At 44.0% G+C, this 23,918-nt stretch overlaps 1 protein-coding gene and 1 pseudogene across 7 annotated transcripts in view; one reads left to right on the forward strand and one right to left on the reverse strand.

The window, feature by feature from the left end:
* The window catches only part of Ptprm (protein tyrosine phosphatase receptor type M), a 682,149-nt gene that overhangs the window by 178,990 nt on the left and 479,241 nt on the right, over positions 1-23,918 (reverse strand). The window lies entirely within an intron of this gene.
* LOC110283887 lies at positions 12,754-13,137 on the forward strand (annotated as a pseudogene).

Below are 23,918 nucleotides of genomic sequence, written 5' to 3' on the forward strand. Positions count from 1 at the left end.
TTTTTGTTTTAATTGTTTGTTTGCTTAGAATCAGGTTATAAAGACAGTGATTATTAACACAAGGGCTTCCCTGGAGGCATCTAGATTCCTAGAGAAGGGGAAATATAATTTGGCTCAGTTTCTAATGTGATTCTGGTACCTCACCACTGGTACATAGTGGGTTATTTCCAGAAGTTCTGAAGGCAGTATCCTGAAGTCCAGCCATGAAGTTTCAAAACATGTCCCAGTAAAACCACCACATTGCTTTGGCTCCATGACCATCACCCTAGACCAAGCTTTTGCAGTCCTTTCTATTTGAGATCAACCATCTCCTGACAGTACCTGCCTCCAGGAAACACCTTCCTCATTTCAAATAAAACATTAAGGTGTCAGCAATCTCATCAGGGTGCAGCTTATCCCACAGATCAAATCCCTCCTTCTTTAATTTCTCTATTAAAAACTACTTGGCAAGGCTATGTTCACAATACCTCATAACTCCTGGGGGATCTAGAGACTTCTGGCTGTGCCAAAGACTGTTCCCTGGTAACACCCTTGAAACGCCTGCTGCCCTGGCAGCCAATCATGTTACAGTATAGACATATCTTCGCACCAACCTAAAGTTATTTAAAAATAGATGGTATAATAGGCCAGATAGCCACCTCACTCCATGGGCTTTTACAACTCCAAGCTGCCCAACCCCCCATGGAACACTTTCTTGGTGTGCTTCTGATCTGGAAATATATTTTGTACTTCAATATGGACTGCTTTTGCATTTGCTATAACCCCTCTTATACTCATGGCACTGAACATCCGAGAGAAAAGGTCATTTTTGAAGCATATAAAGCATTTTGAGTTTTTCCCTTGCTTGAAGGACTCTCATGCATTGTATACCACTGAGCACACATCCCTTGGTGTGGCTCCCCACAGCACTGTGATCCATCCCTGGCCTACTTTTCAGACTTAGCCCTTTCTCTCTTCTGCTCACTTCCCGTGCTCTCAATGTACTTACTGGCTTTAATTACTCTTAATCACCACAAGCTTATTTCCTCTCTAGTACCTCTCTACTATAATATTCTCTGTCTCTGTGGTTTCTCATCATCACAGAGACTTTGTTTGAACCTCTGTCACTCAGTGATGGGGTCTCTTCTGTTACCCCATGGCCTATTAGACATGCACTTCAGTTTTCTGGATAACATTGACAGTACTGCCCTACATATCTTCGACACAGCCCAGAGTCACTTGGGATGGGATGCTCAATTGAGGGATAACTCAGATCAGACTGGTCTATGGGCACGACTTTGGGGGATTGTCTTGACTATTAATTGATGAGGCGTAGCCAAGCCCACTGTGGGTGCCACCATTCCCTGGGCGGGTGGTCCTGGGCTAACTAAGTTAGCTAAGTAAGCCTCTGAAAGTGAGCCATCAAGCAGTGTTTCCCCATCCCCTCTACTGCTCTTCCTTGACTGTGAACCGATGCCGTTGGAGGTGATGCAGGGTAGCATAGCAAGTTTGCCTTCACGTTCCGGTCCTGACATGAGTGATGGATGGCGATCTGAAAGCATGAGATAAAGTAAACCCCATCCTCTCCAAGCTGCTTCTGGTTGGAGTGCATTATGACAACAACAGAAAAGAAGCTAGGATGACTACCTTGTTAAAAACATTAATTTCTAAGTTGTTTGCTGCAGTGGGTTTTAAGATCACTTGAGTAGTCACTGTTACAGCCCTGGCCCCCACAAGGCACCCATTAGTTGAGTAAATGACTGCATGGGATTAGTCATCCTGATACCTCCCTCTCTCCACAGACATACTGCACATTCTTTTGAGCAACCATTGCAAACAGGCCTCTTTGGGAGAATAGGACCCCAAATACTACCACTTCTCTTGGCATCCCTAGATACTTTTAGTTGTTCTGGGATGTAGGGAAGGAGTTCAGCCTCCCTCTCTGTCTCATGGGAATTTTCATGCAGGTTTCCTTAGGTTTATAACTACTGACTGATGACAAACAATGGCAGTAATGACAATGCAACAGAAACCACGTTCACAGTTGTAGAAATCTAGCCCTGATGATACCAGGCAATAGACAATCCCCAGCAAAGACGTAAATCTGCTCTACAGGAGTGGGCCCAGTAGGACTGAGAGTTGGAAAAATACATGGATGCAGTTTAACTTCTAGAAGTGAAGCTGGAGAATATGAACCAAGCAGCTTTGATGGGATTTAGAATAAAATTCCGGGAGGACACCCTCACACAAATTTCTTTTCATTTAGAAAATTTCATCTCGTTAGCTGCTCCAGAGACAATGGTAACATTTATTGATTTATAAAGTCATCTTTGGGATTTTACCCTACCCATCTTGTTTGTCCAATCTCAATAACTTTTTAGAATAAATGAAATTTTAACCAAGTTTTAATAAAAATCATTCATTTTCATTATAAAATATATAGAGATCAAAGAACACACAAGCCATCCATATTTTTACTGCTCATATAATAACTGCTAGTATTCAATGTTTGCACACACACACACACACACACACACCCCACATATACTAATTTTAAACAAAATTTGAGTTTTAGCCATCCTCTTACTTCAGGATTTCTCCAGTTTCGTTAAGATGAGTCTAAAAACAAGGGCGTTAATGACTAAGAAACACTTAATCAAATGGCTGAGCCACACTTAAAGTACCTTCATTTATTTCTGTCACCGTTATTGGAAATTTAGGTAGAATTTCAATTTTTCACTGTCATATAAAATCTTGAGGTGATCACCCTTATCTGTAAATCCTCACTGCACCTGAGGTTCCTTTGGAAAACAATTCTGAGTAGTATTGATTAATCGCTGAGTGCATTTAAAGGGGTAACAATGCACACTTCAGACTGCTTTCCCCTGAATTGCACCAAGGTTTGTTCTCATCAGAAAACACCTATGGACGTCCCTTTCGGTGAGCCCTAACTAGCTTTTAAAGTTCCTGTCAGTTCAACGTGAAAGACAAACTGCTTATGAAATGCATCTCAACGCTTTTGGCATGAAGTTGCCCAGCTTTGGAAAGACATAGCAAGTCACTTGTGTTTCCTCATCTCTAAAGGAATGGCTTGCATCCCCTTTCCACTGCTCCATTTAAATCTGCATGCAGCATTCAGGGATTTGTACAGATTCTGTGAAGATGGTCAGCCATTTGCCAATCGTGAAAACAAGCAGCCCCCCTTCCCCAAGGTGCACACCATTGTCTACTTCCATGGCACCAGATAATCCTTCTCGTCCCTCAGGCCTCCATTCCCCAGCAGCCACCGGTCTCATGGCTCTTCTCTGCATTGTAAAGCCAACAACGGTAGCATCTCTATCTGCTTATTTAACTAATTAGCCATCTATACACACACAGTCATGTGAGATCCGTAACCTAGGAAACCATTTCTGTACAAGTCCTGGACAGGACTGGCACAATGGTGACCCTGCTCACAGACCCCCAGCAACACCTGATGCCAACATGGTCTGTGCCAACTTCCAAAATGTCTGCAGAGGTTCTTTCACCAGAGTCCATTTTCTGTAAGAAGGAAAATGCTATCGGATACAAACAACTTCTAGACAAGATAAATTCATTATGCATACAGATGGGGCTATTTTATATTACCTGGTACAAGCTGACACTGTATACTGAGATGAACAAGTAAGTAATTACGCATGAAAGTGATCACTGCAAATGTAAAGGTTTTTGGCAGACGTGATAGCCACTGAACATGTGTTATTGGTAGTGGATGTGTCAAATTATTTTTCTAACTCAACCATAACTGTATATGGATTACAGCAATACAGCATATTGCCGTATTCTAAAATACCAAAATATTGAAAGATATATCAGAAAATGATTAATGGAATATACTGTAAACCAAAGAAGTAACCTCCCAAAATTTAGTGTAGCTTATTATTTTTAAAAGATTTATTACTGAGTTGTGTGTATGTGCATGCTCACACATATGTGTGCACGTGTGCACATGTGAGCATATGTTCACAGAGGCCAGAAGAAGTCAGTTCCTAGAGCCAGCATTATAGGCAGTGGTGATATGCTCAGAGTGCTGAGAACTGACCTCAGGGGTTCTGGGATGGGGGTCTCTGCGAATGCCCCCCTAGCCACTGAGCCACCTCTCTATCCCTCATGCAGCCTATTCTCAGTGAAGAAAAATGGGAATTTGAGAAACATTTCTGAAATAGAAATCATACAAGTGTAACCTGAAGGATCCATGCATATTGGAATAAACAGGGCTGTTTGGAGAGCCCGCGGGGAAAGCTGGTGGCCCTTTTGTACTGGGCTGGGAACTGAGTGGTTAAGGCTGATATGTGCTCTTTCTAAGACAGAAACAAGCAGAGGACCGCTGAGTGTTCCTTTGGATAGTGAGTGATTTGGTCTTACAGTAGGTGGCCCAGAATACCACCTCTGACCTTAAGGTCACATGCATCATTGTATTCACCATGATATATTTTGCTCCTCAGGGTAGAGCATCTCTTTTGTAGCCAACTGGCTACTGGAATCGTGTTTTGTCCAGCAGAGTAAAGGGGGGGGGGCTCTGTAAAGACAATGTAAGTATACAGCAGCAACTCAAGCGGTAAAACGTCATTTTGCGTCGCCACTAAACAAACAGAACACAGCACACGCTGGGAACATAAATCCGCTCTACCCTCAGGTGGGAAGGATTGCAAATGCATGCACACTGGAGAGAGCGAGGGATGAAGAACTCCTCTCAGAATTCTGTCTTATGGGTTTTTTCATCATCATGGAAGTATTGCTTATCTTGAAGAACAGCTCTCGATGCAGTCATTTTCTGTACTGTGCCCGAGCGTAGCCTCCGACAACTCTTAAGTAGAACAAAGTATAGGAGAGAGGGCCCTGCGAGTGAGCGCAGAGCTGCCATTATTCTGTGGTAATGGCTCACTGCTGGAAGGCGAATCAGTCCTTTCTCGGAGCTCTGGCCAACACAGAGACAGAGGCTTCCCTTCCCTTTTTTCCTTTCTTACAACCTCCCGTATTCCAAGTCTGTATTATACTTTCTAATCTTCCCTCTACTTATGTTTCAGTGAAAAACACAATTGAAGTATTTCACTCAACAAGCGGAGGAGTTTACAAAGGAAGCAGGGCCCATTTTACTTCCAAATATCAAGGCCCAAGCCCCCACCCTGTATGATTCAGCACAAAAAGAGGAAGTGGGAACACACCCCAGAGAGGGGCAAGTGATGCCAGGTAAGATGTGCTGCCTAGTTAAGGAGAACAGGAGGCTGGGGAGTGTCTTCTGAAGCTATCCCCAGCCATCCTCCCTTTCTCAGCACCAAGGACAGCGTCTTCCATAGTGACTGATTTAAGGCTCTTCCACTAACTTCTCCAAACAAACAGGGCAGAAAACTCTTTGTCAGCATGCTGCTGGTTTCTTTGTGTGTGCACGCACACGTTGCATGGGCACATGCAGAATCAGATACTTGGCATCAGGATGCCCTCAAACACCTTCTACTTTAGTTTCTGAGACTCTCTTGAAACTGGGACCTCACTGTTTAGGCTACAAAGACTCGATGACTGGAAGGTGAACTTCCACCTGTCTCTGTCCTTAGTGCTAGGTGACAGGTGTCCCCTACCACGCCCAGCTTTTACATGGGTGCTGGAGTCTGAGCTCTAGCCAAAACCTGCACATATGGACCAAATGATTGTGGATGTGGCTGGGGACACAGTGTGCCCAGATCCTGCACACTTTGTGGTAAACACTTCGGTGTGCTTGCCTACCTTGCTGCCCCTCCCCTTTAGATTTGTGCACAGACTGGAGGGAAAATGTTACAGTGTGGATGGGAGCTCTAGCTTTTATTCACTTAGAGGAAACAAAGAATGACAAGAATGAATCTTGAAGATAGGGTTCTCTGTTGCTATAGATACAGCTGTACCCTACTGATGATTGAAATAGGAGCATGTCTGGAGAAACCTGTCAGGTGCTTTCTGTGCGAACACCATTGTGTGTGTTAGACCTACTTACAAGGGTCAGTCTCTCTGCCTTGCCTTCTGATGGGATCAAGAACGGCGACGGAGCCCAGAAGGACAAGCTGAAGCCACCAGCCCCTTCTATACTTCCTTTGCTGACAGTGTCTCTTCATGGAGCCCCACTGGCCTAGAACTCACTATGTCGACTTATTTTGTGGTCTTTGTCACCCAAATGCTGGAATTTAAGGTGTGAGTCTCCATGCTAATCTAATGCAATACTGTTTTAGACTCAACTTTTCTTGCAAACAGAAATTTTTGGATGAGTCACCCTCTTAGGAGGTACTGACTTCACAATTTTAAGTCTTCTTTGCTTCTATGCTAAGCACAGAATGAAAAGAATTACTATGCTTATAAAATAGTAGGAAAAGGCTCCTCTTTGTAGCACCATTTTGAAAATATGTATTTACTAGATGTATGTTTGCATTATATTGTAATATGTGACCTCTAGTCATTACCATGGGAGTGTTGGGACAGTGGGGCTCTGCTTGTGGCTCATCTTGACTCTCTACTCTATGCCTTTAAAGTAACTGTTTAGTGAGACTCTACAATAATCTTCTGGTTGGGATGACCTAAAGCTCTGCAAATCCTCCCCTCATAAAGGCCAGGCCTCATTTGAAATCAAACTCCTTGCCGAGAAGTTAAGTATCTAATTTAATATTCAGGACAATGTGTCCAAAATGTTGTGGGGTTTAAGTTTTGCAAGGAAGTAGGAAGCCTCAAACACCAGACTGGAGGACAAGCATAGAGGAGAAAGCTGTATAAGGTCTCATTAAGGTGTCACATCCCTCTAAGGGTGCAGACATATCCAAAGAGGTAGAATATGCCCACAGAAACCCAACATATCAGCATGAAAAACACAGTGTGTGTGGTGGGCTGTGGGCTGAATTATGACTCCTGTATCCATCCATTTAAGTCCTATGAAACGGGGCCTCTGGGAAACATGGTTAAGTGAGATCATAGGTTTTTTTTTTAACCCAGGAGGATTGGCATCTTTATAAGAGAAAGGGGACCCCCACTGCCATGGGGCACAGTGAGAAGGTGGCCAGTGACAGTCTAGCAAGGGAGCCCTTACTCAGTCCATGACCTGGCCAGAGCTGGATCTCAGATATGCTGTCTCAGAACCACCATATCTGCTGGTTCAGTCAGTCTATGGCATTTTGTCATGCAAACCCTAGCAGACAAATAAAGGAAGATATAATCGCTTTATAATTATATTTTGGCATAATTAGAGAAAGTGAAGAAATATATGTGGAATTTTTGTATTATTCTTACAACTCTATGAATCACTATCGAACAGGCATGGGGCTCAGCTCCTGTTCTAGATTTACCTCTGGGGTCACTCACCCCACCGTCCTCTGCCACCACACAGTGCTTATCGACTGGTCAGTCTAGCAAGTCCAGATAGAAATGGTGTCTATAGCATTGTGTGTGTACCTAATGGCAGCACCCGGCATTATAGGGGCTGTCAGTGTCTCAGCCTCACTGGGCGATGTTATGTTTCATGTATTGCATTGAACAGACCCTGACAGGACATGAGGCTTTACCTGCATAGCTGCAGAACAATGCAGAAAGTCCTCTGTTCACCACTAAGGATGAACGAGATAAGCTTTTGCAACCCTGTGCTTTTAGAACATTTCTCTTCCTTTCTGCAGAACCAGCACTGGACAGGTGCCCAGTGAACATCTGCTGGAGTAATAATTGCACTGGATTTCTTTCCCTTTTCTTAAAAAGCATTTTGATTTAAAAGTGTGTGTGTGTGTGTGTGTGTGTGTGTGCCTGAGAACATGTAGGAGCTAGAGTTACAAGCTGTTGTGAGATGTTACATTATGGATGCCAGGAACTAGATATTCCTGCACAAGAGCAGCAAGCACTCGGAACTGCTGAGCTCTCTCTCCAACCCCTAATTAAAAAAAAAAAAGAAAGAAAGAAATATGGACTCGTGACTTTAATTTTCAAAAGCATACCTTGGTTTAAACTATGACACAACCCAAGGATCAATGGCAAAGTTTGGTGTCAGTGATGTGAATATTTGCATATTTCCAAGCCATGGCTTATCCCTGGAGATCAGTCTTCCTGTCTACTGCTAAGATCAGAGGAACAGAATGTGCATAAAGAAGAATGGAGCCACACCTGGCAATGATGGATCTACCCAGTGGACTCACAGCATGCTTCTGTTGGGTCTCACAGTAAGCTCTGGAGGACGAAATTTCTGCACTGTGCTTTCAGCAGCTGGTGATGTCAGTGAGAATGGCTTTGCAGTCAGGTACCTTGGCACTGGCTTGCCATCACCCAGTCAGAGAACACTGCCATGTTCACCAGGCAGTATGAAAAAGCTAACCTTCATTTTTCACTGTGTCTGAACATTTGCCCACAAGGCCCACAGGAAAGCCCTGTAAGGCTTTCTGCTGGTGTTGAGGGAGGAAACGCTGATGTTACCCAAAACTGTATTAGCAGAGCCACAGGACTGCATGTGGCCTGATTAATCTTATGAACTCAGCATTAACATACTGCTGGAACATAATGCCGATTATCCATTTAAGAACAGCCAGCACTAACTGCCTAGAAGCTCAAAACTGGCTTCATAAGCAACAACTTCATCTGCCTATTCTAACTTTCTCTTCTGAAGAGAAACAAAGTTTCCGAGGAGTGACTCAGAATTTCACAGTGATAAAAAACCAACACATTTATGCTTTCCTGTCTTCTGTTTCTCATTATGAATAAGTCCCTCCAACAATTTCAAGTGTTGGAAAGCAAATAAAAATGTGTCTGCAATTATCAACTGGCTTATTGTCGACCATGCTTCATAGACACCTAGTTTCTGACACGGCACTTGTATGACTCTCTAATTTCCTAAAACAGTAATATGGAAGTGACTGGTAATGTTGTCACCAAAACCATTTTTAAAGCCTTAAATAGTTCACCTTATTAGATGGAACACTATTCTGAAGCACACAAAGGCATCAGCAGCTGTTTAATGTGTTGCTGTCCACAGAAGTACCGATAAACAGTGTTTCTTAACACTTGCTGTGGCTACAAACTGTTCTTATCTCTCAGAACAAAGCAGATTTAAATATATTTTTTTAATCTTGGCATGCTGGGAGTGAGGATTTTGGGGAGTGTTCTACAAAATGCATTTCTAATGGGCCACTTAGAGATAATCAAAACTGAAATGGCCAGTGGCCCACAGGGGTCCCTATTTCCACACCCTCTCACCAGGTGTTTGTTGGAGGCATAAGATTGACACACTAGGGGTATTTCCTTCCCACCACTCCCTGGTGTGACTTCTCATTCCTGGATGCTTCAGACTGTACTGACGTGATATCATGGTTCAGGGACAGTGGCTTCTAACTTAAGTTCATAAGAGGGGAAGTGAGGACAATCCTCTGGCAGTATGAGAACCTGCCAGGATCTTGTGCGGTTGAGGACCATTGATTCTGCAGTCTCTAAATTGGTAGGCATTCCTCCAGATTGATTTTTGGCATGATTGACTGGTCTTTGCTATAAACTGTAGCTGTCATCCAATATGAAAACTAAGCTGAATGCCAGCTTCCAGCCTGTTGCCAATAACCCCCTCCAGTGGCACCGTTCCTGGACAGCAGGGAAACTGCAGGCCAGCGCTGCGTGCCAAATCACAGTTCCTGAATTTTGTAGAGCCAGCGAGCTAATAGGGGTCTCTCTGCCTACCTTGCAGCAGCAATACTATACTTCTCTTGAAAGAGCTCGACATGTCCGAGTCTACCCCTCGCTACTCAGCTCTGTAACAGCAACAGCACCTCAGAACTAAGTATTAGACTTCACCTGGGTCAGAGAGGGACTCTGATTGCTTAGATCACACCTGTAGTAAAAACCTTGATGACCCTAAGGCATATCATGCCAGGCCTGCCTTCATACTGCTGGGAGCAACTGATATACCTACCAGGACCCAATCCCAGAGTTCCTACAAAATGTTGATGTAACGGAAACTCAGTCCTGGCTGCCTGCGATATGCACCTGACAGTACAGTTCCTACTCTAGGGACTGCAGTTCCCACAGTGACAGGTGCTTAGGGATACCTAGCTCTTTGATGGCTTATCTAAAAGAGGTCCATCCATTGGCCAAGCGCTCAGCCGAGGAGCACCAGCCAACCCCAGGCTGAGGATCCTTATTCTCAAAATTGAAAATCTAAAATACCACAGAATTCAAGCCGTTCTGGGTGTTGACACACTGCAATAAATAAGAACTTGCGCACCGATCCTCACCCGATGGTCTGTAGGAAGACATCAAGCATCCTAAAAGATACTACGTCGAATTACGTTTATTAGCAGCCCTGAGTTGCTGGTTTACGCCTTGGAATCACTGCCAATAGAGGTCAATATGTACAGGGAAATACTCTCAGAATCTGAAATTGAAGCATATCTGGTCCCAGCACTTTGGGTAAGAGGTGTAGATGCTGAGCCTGTAACAACAGAACTGCTAACAAAGCTTCGGGGGGGGGGGGCAGGGAGATCAAGCATCTTTCCCAATTTGCTTCTAATATGATGTCATGGCTGAGTGAATGTTTCTCTTTGACTGTCCCTTCATCCATCCTAAATTGATGATGGGCCAAGCGCTGGCTGATTCTGTCTGAACATTCCCTTAATTGCTGAACATTTTTACAGGCAGCCATCACTGAAATGACCTTATTCCAGTCTTCTACAACAGAGCCCCAACTAACCACGCACTTGAACCAGAGATCTGAATTAGTTCCTGAAGCACACACACATGAAAGGCTTCTGGACCTGGGCCTCCCTGAACAGAAAGAAAATGAGACTGTGTGAGTTAAAAATGTCGACTCCATTTTCCTCTGGCTCCTTCCCATTACCCTTGGCCAAAGCATGGATAACGATACTATAGTTCTTGAGAGGTTTCTGTACAGAAAATGTCCTTTTTGAGAGGAAGTCTGCTCAAATGTGGAGTCCTGCCCTTGGGGCTATCAGGTGTCCAGGAGAGACCATTTCTCAAAAGCTCCTTCTTGAATTCTGAGATGGGGGAATGGCATGCCCAACCCTCACAATTGTAAAAAGGGCTCTTGCAGCTTGGATCTGACAAAACAGAGAAAATGACCCAAGTTCTGGGCTAGCAAACACTATATCATTCTTAGTCCATGGCGGTCCCAGATAGGAGTGTATAAAACCATGCAGTATTTCAAAAGCAAGAAAAATAAAAACACACACACAGAAATGTCATTGAGAATTGGATTTGTACATTTCCTCTGCGCAGGGAGGAGATGTTGGCTAGAAATAGCTGTAGCTGTACTGTTGCCTGTTCATATTATTTCTGAACTGACTCTGCCATAAATCACAGTGGGCCTGAAGTCACAACAAATAAAAATAAGGCCTTGTGAGCGTGAACAACTCCCTACAGCTCCCACAGAGGGTACAAAGTTCCTAGGCACTAAGGAGGCAGCTCTCAGTTTCTAGTTTAGAGTTCAGCATGTTCTTCAAGTCCTTTGTACTGGGACTGGAGAGTATGGCTCTATGAATAAATTTCTGCACAAAGAACTTGCTGGAAACAGAACCATGATACTTTAATGGTCTCATTTTTTCCCCACATGTTGTCTATCCATCATGACCACCTTTCTTATAATTACTTTTCTATCAAACTCAAAACTCTGTTGGATAAAGTATGTGGCACATTTGGACCAGGCTATCTTGGTTCTCTATGTGGCTGTGACAGGTACTGCTAGCTTTTGAAAGAGGCAAACTAAGTCCCAATGGCATAACTTGTCAGCGTGTGTTTTTTTGTGTGAAAGAGGGAGATTACCAGAGCAGTTGGTTGGGTGAGTACGGTGGCATCAAGAGGAGGTGGCCCATGAAGTTTCAGTTTCAATGAAAGATTCCTAATGTAGGTTGAGCTGTAGGATCCACACACATAGAATATAGGGAAAAGATGAAGGCAGCTGGCAATGAAAGTCCATTTCCAATGACCTTCTAAGGGAGGCATGTGACATGACATCATCACTGAGTGTCCAATGTTGATACAACTCAATCGTGTACGGTTAGTACGACCTGGTGCTTTTCCTACTACGGTTTCCATTAGGAGACAAAACTCAAAACTTTGCGTGTCTGAGACAAGATAGGAAGCACGGAGCATTGCAGGAAGACAAGCCAAAGCACAGTGCCATGTGGTAGAGCACCCTGAGGCTGGGGTACGCCATGCTTGCTATGGAGGTGGGTAGCTCCTTCCCTCCTCACCTTGCTGCGTAGACAGCTGCTGGGCTCTGCCACCCAGGAGGCACTGATCCCTCATCTCCATTCTGAGACTTAATTGTAGCAGGATGCTGCTGCCAGATGCTAACTGGCTGTTGTTCTCAGCCTCTCTGTTCCCCACATATTGGGCTCCAACTGTGAGCATTCCCTGAGTCTGCAGGAGAGGATCCTGTGGGGAGAAGGCATCTGGCTACAGGCTGCGGGACAGCTTACACTCATTCCAGCTGACCACAGCTCACATGGGGTAAGAAAATCCTTAGCTGACATTAAATCATGGTTTTTAAAGGCCATTGGGAGATACGGATGGTTTGTTGACTTGACTCTTCTGAAAAGCAGATAGTTAGAAAGGCAGCAAATAGCATGATCTCAAAGCCTTCCAAGCCTCTGGAAGAGAAGTCAGCTGTCTTACCATAGCTTTCTCCCCCCCCCCAACTTTCTAATTAAAAGTTCTCAATTCGCTATTGCTGTTTTTGTTGTTGTTTGTGTTTTTGTTGTTGTTGTTTTGTTTTTTTTGTGCTTGTCTGCCTGCCTGCCTGCCATGGCCAGCATTAAGGGTCTCAAGGGGAAGTGGCTGCCTGTCGGAAAGCCAAAGCTTTGAGGAAAATGTGAAGGAGCTAGGAACTGGCTCTTAGGATGGGTGCCATGGCCAAACCAGACTGCATTACTCCTTCTGAGGGCAACAATATCACCATCATAGTGGGGGCACTCTGAAGATGACGTGGTTTTCTCGTGCCCTGCAGGGGCAGTTTGATGAAACTACAGCTGATTGCAGAAGAGCTCAGCTGGTCTCTATCTTGTCATCACAGATGGTCCCCTGGTCCAGCAGCAGCAGTGGGATAGGAAGGAAAGCACAAGAGGAGAGCTGAGGACTGGGAGTGTTGGCTGTGTCATGAACAGTGTCACCTGCACTCAGGTGGAGTGAGGGGTTCATCAGCCTGGACAGGAGTTAGCTTCAGGTCGGAACTGCTTCTTTTCATTCATTCTATTTTCCATGACTGTGCTCAATTACCTTCATCACAAACACTTTACATGAAACCTATCTCGGAGTGTTGATTGCCCTAGGATAGTTAGTAAGTCAACATGTGTGTGCTCATTCATTCAGAGAAAGAATCTCAATTCTACGGAAGGAAAATATGTTTACCTAATCCCCTTCACCTATCGTCAGCCACTGCTAATTAGTATTCTCGATCTCTCCTGCGCCTCCCTCCTTCTCTCCTTTCCCTTTCTCTCTGTAAAAATATGTGTACATATATATGTATGTATGCACGCATGAGTCTTCACTGAAACATATAAAATGTCTAAGCACTATTACTATCTTTAAATACCATGTCAGCCTGATGGAAACACAGGCTACTCCACCATTAGAAGAAATGCGAAGTTCAGTGTTAGCTGCAGGTCTGAGACAGGCTGGATGCGAACATGGAGTTTGAAGACTGGCAGGCTTTGGAACATTTAGATGCTGGGTTTTTGGACACAAAGTCTCATCTAGAAAAGCCTATTCATATATTATTCTAACGCTTCCCTTTCCCCTAAATTGACTTCTGGTTCCAAGAATTCAGATAAAAGCCACATAACCTGTAATAGTATCAAATAAGAAAAGAATGATTTTTAAAGACCATTTAGCATAAGACCTACATTCTGTACAACCAACGTTTTTAAAGAGTTAATTATTTTTATTGTATGTGCTTGGGTGTTGTGAGAGTGCACCATGTGTGTGCCTGGTCTCCAGGGGAACCAGATGAGCACCTCCAATCCCTATAACTACACACAGCTGTGAGCCAACAGCTGGGAGCTGGGAACAAGTCCCTGGGCTCCTGTGTGCTTTCAACCCCTGAGCCAGCTCTCCAGGCTTGCCTCGAATGTTTTTGTCTGCTTTTAGTTTTCTTTATCTGAGCTCTCACATGGCATCTTAAGTCTTCTAAGCCTCCTTTAATCTATAGTGGTTGTCCACTTTCAAAAAAATTGAAAAGTGGAGTTTAGGTATTCCACATGCTCTCCCCTCAAGGTAATGGATATGCTAATTAGCTGAATCAGCCATCCCACAATAAATACTTATTTCCGAGCATATATGATACAAACTTTAGTCATTAAAACTTTTAAGATACTACTAACCAAACAACCAACCAACCAATCAAACAAACAAACAAAAGCAATAAACCTGGCCATAATTTTCTAAAAGGTTGGTCTTGAATACATTTTAAGTACAACACTGCTCATTTTATTTTTCAAGTATATAATTAACAGTAAAGGTGCTTTCTGATCATGGGATGATATATCTCTCAATTTATCTCTGAATCCAGGGGTCTCACAGTAGTGAATAATACACAGAAATAATTGCTGTCCAGTGAGCTTCAGAAAGGCATTTTCTGTGAACTCACCTGGATGTGGCCACTGTTGGCATCTTAACCCTGGACTGTTAAACTAAAAGTGATATATCTTTTATTAATGTAATACAATTTTAAAATATTGATGCTCGTATGTCATCCCTGGAGATTCTGGGGAGGGCTGGAGTAGAATCTGAATCTCTGTTCTAAGAAAAAAAAAGAAAGAAAGAAAAGAAAAGAAAAGAAAAGAAAAGAAAAGAAAAGAAAAGAAAAGAAAAGAAAAGAAAAGAAAAAGAAGGAAAGAATGAAACAAGCATCCCAGGCTTCAGAGGCACCACCTCATCGTAAAGGAAGTAGACCACACATGTTCCATTGAATTTTGTCCATTAAACTAGTTCTGAGACTAAGAGAAATTTTACAGTTATGATTATCCACTCAATGGTCTTTCTTCTTTACACAATTGCGTGGCTTGCACTGTTCTCTGCACTGGGCACGAGGGCATTATTTACAATGGCTATTTTCCTTCACATCCCAGCAGTGTACTGCTTGTTATATGGGAGCCTGAGGCAGCTGCTTCACCATAGATCAGCGCTAGTCACTTACATCTCGCCTGCATTGTTGGCTCCAAAATTATGGGTTGGTACAGTGTTCTGGAATGCAGAGCAACAGAGGAGGACAAACAATTCCAGCTGTGCACATCTTTTGTATCAAGTGTGGGAGGGCCCTTCCCTCCGACTACATGGTATTCAAATTTTAAGCACAACCACCGCTAGCTTGATGCTGAACTGCATGCCCCTGGATTTTGTTTAAATCTTGTTTTTATGTCTTCAAAATGACACTCTATGCTCAACATTTCCTCTTGTCCCTCCTCAAATAGCTGAGCCATGAGGACATGAACAAAATTAATTTAAATTTCTAGATTTAGGGATGGGGAACTTCTGAAAGTCTCCTCAGCTCATCAAATGAGATACATTTTTTTTTTTTTTTAGCTCACAGAACAGGAAGGTTATGTGTTTTACAAATGGTTGGAAAGGCACCGGGGGTGGGGGTGGGGGTGGGGGCGGGAAGAGACAGCAAATATAAGCGTTTGAAATTGCCATCTGCAGAATCCCCAAAAGACGTATGTAACAGAACTTGATGTACTACTATTCGGTATTCACGGTAGGGCAGCATTTTTTTTTTTTTTAGAATAAATAAGATATGTAAGATTGTTTAGTGTATTCAGCAAGCGTAAATACATTTATATGTTCGACTCTGCTCTACATTTAACAGCACGGTGGGGTTTCCCAGGGGCTTTCTGATATAGTAATAACGACAGACAGGAAATTAGTTAAATTCTCATAAGAACTGAGAATGTCAAGGTAGGTATAGAGGTGAGCCAGAGACCCAGTGATTCTGACGCTTCCAACGAGTGCCCCCTAAATCCTCCTCCTCCTTCTCCTCCTCCTCTAAAACCCAGGAAATGGGTTTCCTCTGAGTTCCAGGTATCTTTTAAAGAAGTATCACCACATTGAGTATTGCAGGTGCCTCAGCAAAGAAAGACCTGTCTTTTCATTGGCTCTGTTGAGGGAAAGTGGGCTTGAGGTATTGGTTCAGAGAAGCTGGCACAGGTACATCTTCCCCTGGGGGGGGGGGGCTTAGTCTCAGTGTCTGCCAAAGATCCACCAGAGCAAACATCTCAACTCAAGACGCTTCTCTCCCAGAAGATGCACACAAGCACTGGCAGAGAAGCAGGGCTGCTCGAGGCTGGCCTCCTCCTGCATTGCCTGGCTCATTTCCTCTCACTCATGTGGTCCTGAGATGGCCAGATGCTCTACCTCCTAAGGCCACTCTGCCCTGCTGAGCTTGTTGATCTTTGTTTGTTTTTGTGGTGCTGGGGATAGAGGCTAGAGCCTTGTGAATTCACAAGCTGTCTGCAGTGAGCTACATCCCCACTCTCTGGTCACTGCCTCTGCAGCAGGCTCACAAAAGGAACTTTTGTCCACTGAAGCTGGCCCTGCCTTGTTCTCTTCACTATATGTGTTCCCCAGCCTTACAGAAGTCTAGACTCACTTTTGATGCCTGAGATGGCTATGCCTCCTACAGCCTTGCTTTAGCTGACTGTTCATTTAAACAACGTTTCTCAGTGTAAAGACTGGGGTATACCTGAGGAATGCCAATGGTGCCTCCAGACCCACTTTCCTGTGGTTGGTCCTTCGGAGAATACAATTTGATGTAACTTTCGAGCCTCCAAAATTTGTTCACTGTTTTTTTCCCCCACAGTGCCTGTGGAACACTGTGCAATGTGTACTGTTAGATTAGCTCTAGCTTGAGTGTTAGGTTAGCTCTACCCTTTCCTTTCAGTGCTTGGTGATGGACGTGACTTGACAGCTGTGACCTGTGTGTATCCTCAAACCTCACGTTTTTGAAACTGAATCTTCAGTGGAGTGATGCTGAGGTCATGAGGGCTTTGCCCTCATCCTGACGACAATGCTGGCACCACAGGAATGGGTTCCCAAGAGAAGCTGGACTTGGTATCTCCCTCCCTGGTCTCCTGGGTTCTCTCTGGCCCTTTTGCCATGGGATGAAATAGCTCAAAAGCCCTTGTTAGATGTGGGCCCCTCCATCCTGGCTTTCCCAGCCCTATTAATTATGAGTAGCAAGTCTTGGCTCTCTGCAAGTTACACACTCACGGGGCTGTTGGTTTTAGCAGCACAGAACAGACACAAGGTACAGACTTAGTATGCTAACTACCTGAGAGCCCAACTCCTACTTTTAGGACTCTACTTTCCTAAGCACAGTAGCCAGATTTCATGGACCACGGGCAATCAATGTTATTCAGTCTGTGTTCAATAAAGCAAACCAAGTTTTAGGCACTAAGGATATCTGTACCTTGTTTCTGTTCTCTGTCCAAAGATATCAGTCTGCTTATTACCTTGAAGGACAGAATAGGGCAGGGCCAGGTAGGGAAGGGAGAGAAGAGGAGAGGGGAAGGGAGGGGAAGGGAAGGGAAAGGAGGGGAGGAGAGGGGAGAGCTCTGATTTCCAGGGATTCTTAGCTGCTTGATTCTTGATTTGTCTTCTGTTCAGTTAGATCCTCTTAAATTTGATTTATCTAAAGCTATTAATTTGGCAGTAGGTTCTCAAAAATGAAAAAGAGTCCCTAGCCCACAACAAGCTTCTGGAATCTAAAAGGAGGACATTAAGTTATTATCACTTAAAGAAGGTATGCCCAGTCACCATGAGGGGATCCAGTATCTACATGGCCCAACTATGACACCCTAGGCTCCAACACACCCAAAGCAGCAAAGCCAAGTGATCACAGGTTGAGGTGGCTGAAGCTGAGGGATAAACCAATTCCTTTAGTTAATTACCTATGTTTTTTGTCATGTTGGTACAAAGCTAACTAGCAGTGTGCCCTCATTTTTCCTTTGTTGCTGTATTAATACCTGACATGACCAACTTAAAGGATTAAGGACTTATCTGGCTCACATTCTAGGACAAAGCCCATTATCATGGGATGATCAAGGAGGTAGGAGCCTGAAGTAACTCCCACACTGCATCTGCAGCAAGATAGCGGAGAACAATGAGTTGTCACAAGCACATAACAGTGGTGCTCGGACTGCTTTCTCCATTCTTATACAATTCAGGAATGTATACAATCTAGGGAATGGTACCACCCACAGTGGTTTCCCATCTCAACTAACACAGTGAGGACAATACCTCCAAAAATGCCCAATCTATACAGTCCCTCATTTGGAAGCCTCCTAGATTGTGTCAGGTTGACAATTAAAATAATCACAGAAGGTATATAAGAACTGTGGGAAAGAAACATGTTTTTCTGTTTAATCTGAGCCCTCCCCCCCAAAAAAAAATCCATCCTGACACCACCAGCACTTTCACACTACAGAGCAGGATACTGTTAATAAAGTGGTCACTGGCTTAGTGAACCCATAGAGAACAGCAGACTCTGTTGATTACTGAGGGTGCGGCTACCACTGGGGAAGGTCACTGACCTAGATCCCGCCCCCAACTGGCTTTGGTACTTTGTTAATTAGAGCAAGATCCATCACCAGTAATGACTGGCACTCAAGCAGCTGACTTCCCCTCTCTCCTGTCCTTCCTCCAACGGTCATTTGGATGTTCAAAGGACTTCACAAATTACCACAGTGCGGACGATGATGGCCACTCTGGCTCCTCTTATTAACAGTATCTTTGGGGTTAAGCTACAGATGGATAGCATCCATTGCGTAATGGGAGTACTGAATGTAGATACTCAATATTTCTCACACAGTGAAATCCTCAACCCAGGATTCATCATAGTGACTGTGCTTAGAGTACATGAATACTTGTGGGAATGAGAGGAAGTTTCAAGGTCTTCAGCACTACCAGGTCCATCCCCCTACCTCTGGGCATATGAGTCTTCAACCACCAAAGAAAGGCGCTTATTTACAACACCGATTTCAGAGGCTGCAGCAGCTGGAGATCACACAGGCTCCCTTGTTAACTTGTTCCTTAAGGAACTTTAGAGTGTGTCTAACTGCAGAGGCTCTCTTTAGTATATTGCTATACAATAAGCCATTCACCAGTTGCTCAAAATACAGGATGATTTTCCCCGAGGATGACCGTCGACGGCATGACCTCATACATTTTTAAATTTCCCAGTTTGACTTTGGATGGACTAAATCTTTAACTTTTAGCACTTAGCAAGCACTGCATCTCTTCACTGACACGCAGAACCCTTGCTGTTTAAAATGCTGCCTTCCCTTTTGTAGTTAAGGAGGAACACAGGCCTGTTCTTTACTCTTGGGCATCTAAGAATAAAAAGCAGCTAAGAATGCACACAGCAAGGGGGTAAGCAGGCCATAGATAGGTCGCTTATCCATTTTTTTTTTTTTGACAAGAAAACCTAGTTCTCTCTGAGATGGGCCTGGGAATGTTCAGTGGCTTTGCCATTCTAACTGGAAACCATATGCAACTACTCCCAGTCCCTCTGAGGTCCTCAAGCGAGGTGGCCTTGCTGTGGGAGATCTGATTCCTGTGGGCTGAGCAGTCCCAGTTAGAGTTCACTGGGACTAAGCACTTGGCTTAAGGCATGCATACATGAAAATCTTAAAACAAGACAATTATATACTGTCTACTTTAATTCCCGGTTGTGAACGGTATAAATTGCAAAGAGGGCATTTGCAGATTGTTAGTGTGGCCTTTAAAATGCTATGAAGATGAAACAAAAGTAAAACAAAGTGAATATACATCAAAGCCTCTGTAGCATATTTACAATCACCCCCTCTTTTTGTTAAAACTTCAATTAAAAAAAATAAAAAAGCAACCAAACTTTAAATACATAGCTTATCTGTTGAATTCCCTCCAGTTGCGAAGAGTTTTATTGAAATCTTTAGTAACATGCAGACGTCATTTCCTTACTTTAGATTACCACAGGTCACTGAAAAGCTGAATAATAATATTGCAAATTAATTTTTCTCGACTCTGGGTATAACGACCGTAATTAGCAGCAAATCCTTTCGCTCTATTTGCATGAGCTGAATTTTCCTTAATTACTCTGCAGTCTAATTATGGAGCTCAATCTAGAGAACTCACAAAAGCCAGTGAGGCAGAAAGCCGGAGACAGCAGATCCTGAGTCCTGGATTTACTGCTCCGGAGTCCTTAGTAAACCAGTTGGAACGGGCTCCATTTGTGAAGGCAGGCATTAGCATGGAAGCTGTGTCAGGGCGAAGACGCACGGCTCTGGCCGGCCATGCTAATGGAAAGTGATATTGGGTTTACTAATTCAGATAAGGCTGCGCAGATTGCCTTTTCTCCAATGCACAGGGACTGTCAGCAAAACAAATGTGCGGCCCATGTTGCAATTAATTTGATTCTTGTTCCTCTAAGGCTGCACTTGTAGATTTAATTAAGCTTCCGCACACTGGGCACACGCAGGAGGGATGGAAGTTTAATGGCTTCGTTTGAATGCAAGTAGCTGGCGAGGTTATGATTTGAACAGTAACGGCAATCATAAGACAAAGATGATTTTAATGGGAAAGTATGTTTCTTCTTCCTTACCTGCATAGCAGGCATTTTTTTTTTTAATTTTAATGAGAGATAGCAAATCATTCTTTCTCCTCAGCTGTGTCCTCCCCGTGCTGGTTGAGTTGTGAGTCCTGAGGTAATGCTCCTACGATTTGATGATTTCTTTCATCAGAATAGCGCTAACAGCTTCCCAACACTTGTTCTGAAACCCCAAAGCCTTCGGTCTTTAGATTTACTTCCCAAACCATGCTCTGGCTTTGGTTGCTCTAGAAATGGATCAATACCTTGTCTGTAAGCAGCAGTGTCCGACTTCCCTCTAGACACTACTCGGCCTCTGCACCAACACGAAGCAAGCAGAGTGGGGACTCTGATGGGAGTCAGCATTAGCAAATGCTACAAAAACCAAACAGCGATTCCTAGGGAGGGGAACGCTTCAGCAGCACGAGGTCCTTACCACCTGCCTTACGGTTCTCACATTTAGAACTTTCTACAGACTGGCCCCTACAGTACCTCTGGAGCGCTCATGACTCCTCTATATGAAGCCCATCTCCCTCTGGACTCAGAGTCATCGACTGTGCATCTCACAGCACCTTCTTGTCTTCACCCGCAGACTGTCTTTATGGCCGGAGATCATTTTTCCTATTAGACCGCCATACTCTTCAGATGCTGGGGTGGTCTGATACACATTGTCTCTACAGCACCTTAGAGAAGGAAGAGGTGCCTCAAACATTCATGGAATGAAGTGGTATCTCACTCGCTCCTAAGGCCAGATCTGAACACAGCCTTTAAGAGGGATGAAGCCATTGGCATACAATACACTAAGTGTATGGAAAATTTGCACACATGCACACCATGCTTTGTCTTATGCTTCTTAACATGCAATTATTATAGGGCTGGGTAAGTCAGTTCATTCACCAATCTGTCAACAAGTGTTTGCTATGGCGTGTTCCATACCACCTCCAGAATCAGGACAGCAGAATTAGGTCTCCTTGAAATGTTCAAGTACTTGTGTTCCTGCGGTTAAGCCAACTCTCTGAGGTTCGCACATATTATCTAACAGTTTAGGATCCTGATAGACACTGAGATGGAGTAAGTTGGCCAACCCTTCTGGGGTACTGGGTTTTAAACATCACCAAGGAATACCATCACACGGGAAACTAGGTGATATAGAACACCTGCCTCACATTCTAATGTGTCAGGCCAGGTGGTGCAAGACTAAGAGAGAGCCACCATCTTGAGCCCCAACATGATTGAGGTAGACTTCTGGCATAGATAGCTCTGTCCCTCACAAAGATGAATGTCCTGGTGTGCTGTAGATGTAGATAAATGACAAGTTATGAATAGTGGCAAAGACATCTATACATCAAATGTTGCAGGGAAGAGGTGGCCTATAAAGGAAAAAAAAAAAGTCCAACCTTGAAAGGTCAGAGGAACAGTCAAGTTCATCTGTGCCACCTGTCAGCTTGCATCCATCTATCCATCATACATTGCATGTCCTCAGTGACAAGAGGACATGTGGCTGACAATAACCCTTTGTTTATAGACCCCACTTCCCCATAGGGCTGGGGTTATGAGCATGATCCCAAGGAATAGCAAGTCCTTATCACTCAAAGGGGAGCAGCCGAGGACGAGAGCACATGCATGAGAGAATGCAATTATGAGGTTTCAGGCTGCACTTGTAGCCATCATGTCCGATGTAATGTGACAATGGCTCTCTCTATTAGTGTCTGGTAGGCTGGAGAGCACACTACAGAGAGGAGCAAATGAGAGCGTGCCACTCGAGTTCTTATAGAAGGAGCACAGGTGCCAGTTTATCCAACTAACTCCTTTGTTCTAAAGCTCAGCGTTGGAAAATACCAGGCTCAGACACTAGTAGATTAAGGAAATGTAAACATTAGCTGGTAATCTTTGGATTTATCAAGCAAGAGAGTCTTAGAAGGTTGCAGGGCTTTCCAGGGGTCACTACCCCAAAATACTGGCTTTATAGTCCCACTTCAGCTCATCTCCCAGACCCTGGACTCAACCCTAGGCCTTTTCCTTCAAATGAAATGAACCGACGTTTTCTCAGCAGCAGCTGACTGTTCTTCCTCTCCCAGGAGTCTCTTAATGGATCTGAAGTGGGTAATGACTGACCTACAAGACAGACAGACAGCAACTACTGTGATTTTCACACAAACTCATCAGGAAAACTCATTTCCTTTCCTTTGACTTTTTGCCTCTTTGTTTTCTAGGGGCAGTTGCAAAGGATGGCGGGGGGTGGGGGGGGAGGGAGAACCAGGGGAACCATTACTCTGTTGAATATTGTTCTCTTCTATAAGGAAGTCCATAGGGAGAAGTGATTCCTTCCCACTGCATATGTTTAAAAGACTGAAGCATCCCTCTCTCCCCACACTGTCCTACTACACCTCCCCCTGCCTTTAATTAAGAGCTGTTCCTGATCCACTTCACGCCATCTGGGACAAGACTCTACGATGAGTGCTCAGGTCCTAGCCAAGATTAACAGACATGGGAAGTCTCTTTAAAATAAGACAGCCGGACTGAAGAGATAGCTCAGCACAGACTACTCTTCCAGAACACTAAAGTTTGGGTCCCAGCACCCATGGCAGGTAGCTCAACATCTCCTTCTGGTCTCCACACATATGTGGCATACAGACATAAAAATAAACATTTTGAAAAGCAGGGCAGCTGAAGGCACACTTAAGAAATACAAATTATTAAGTAAAACAAAGAATGCAATGCTTTTAAAATTTTAGTTTGACAATAGGAAGCAATTCTATAACAATGTCTTCCCTAAACAGTTGAAACTATTCATCTTTCTGTCTGAAGAGACCAAACAATCAGTATTGATCCCAAGGCCCCCTTTCCTATTGATGGCTTATAGCACAGTTGGGGGCTACAGGGTGAGTCACAGGGCTAATCCCAGCTGAAGGTCTCAGTCCAGAGAAATCACAGCTCCTCTTGCTTGCTTCCAGATCTGGACATTTCTATATAATCAAGAGCCCGGGCTCGGCCTACCCTCTATTCCACACAAGCCCAGGGCACAACAGTGGGCTTCCTTGCCTAGCTCTGATTGTCCTTCACCAAGAACCCAACATTTCTTTCACTCTCAAAGGTCCAGGCTGTTTACAAAGCAACATTTCCTCATCCCTCACGTTCCCGCATCAGGGGCAGACTGGTGGCATCTGGTTCAATATTTCATTAAATCCTCCTGAAAACTAACAGTTCAATCTATTAGGAAACTACAGACCCTGAGCAACATAAATTACCTTGCGGTGGAGCACACAGCACAAGCCATTTCCTCTGGAGACATTTGCAGCCTGGAGTTCCTGCACATTCTAGATGCAGGAAACATGACCTTTACAAACCCCTC

Source organism: Mus caroli, chromosome 17, assembly GCF_900094665.2.
Source record: "Mus caroli chromosome 17, CAROLI_EIJ_v1.1, whole genome shotgun sequence".
NCBI lineage: Eukaryota > Metazoa > Chordata > Mammalia > Rodentia > Muridae > Mus > Mus caroli.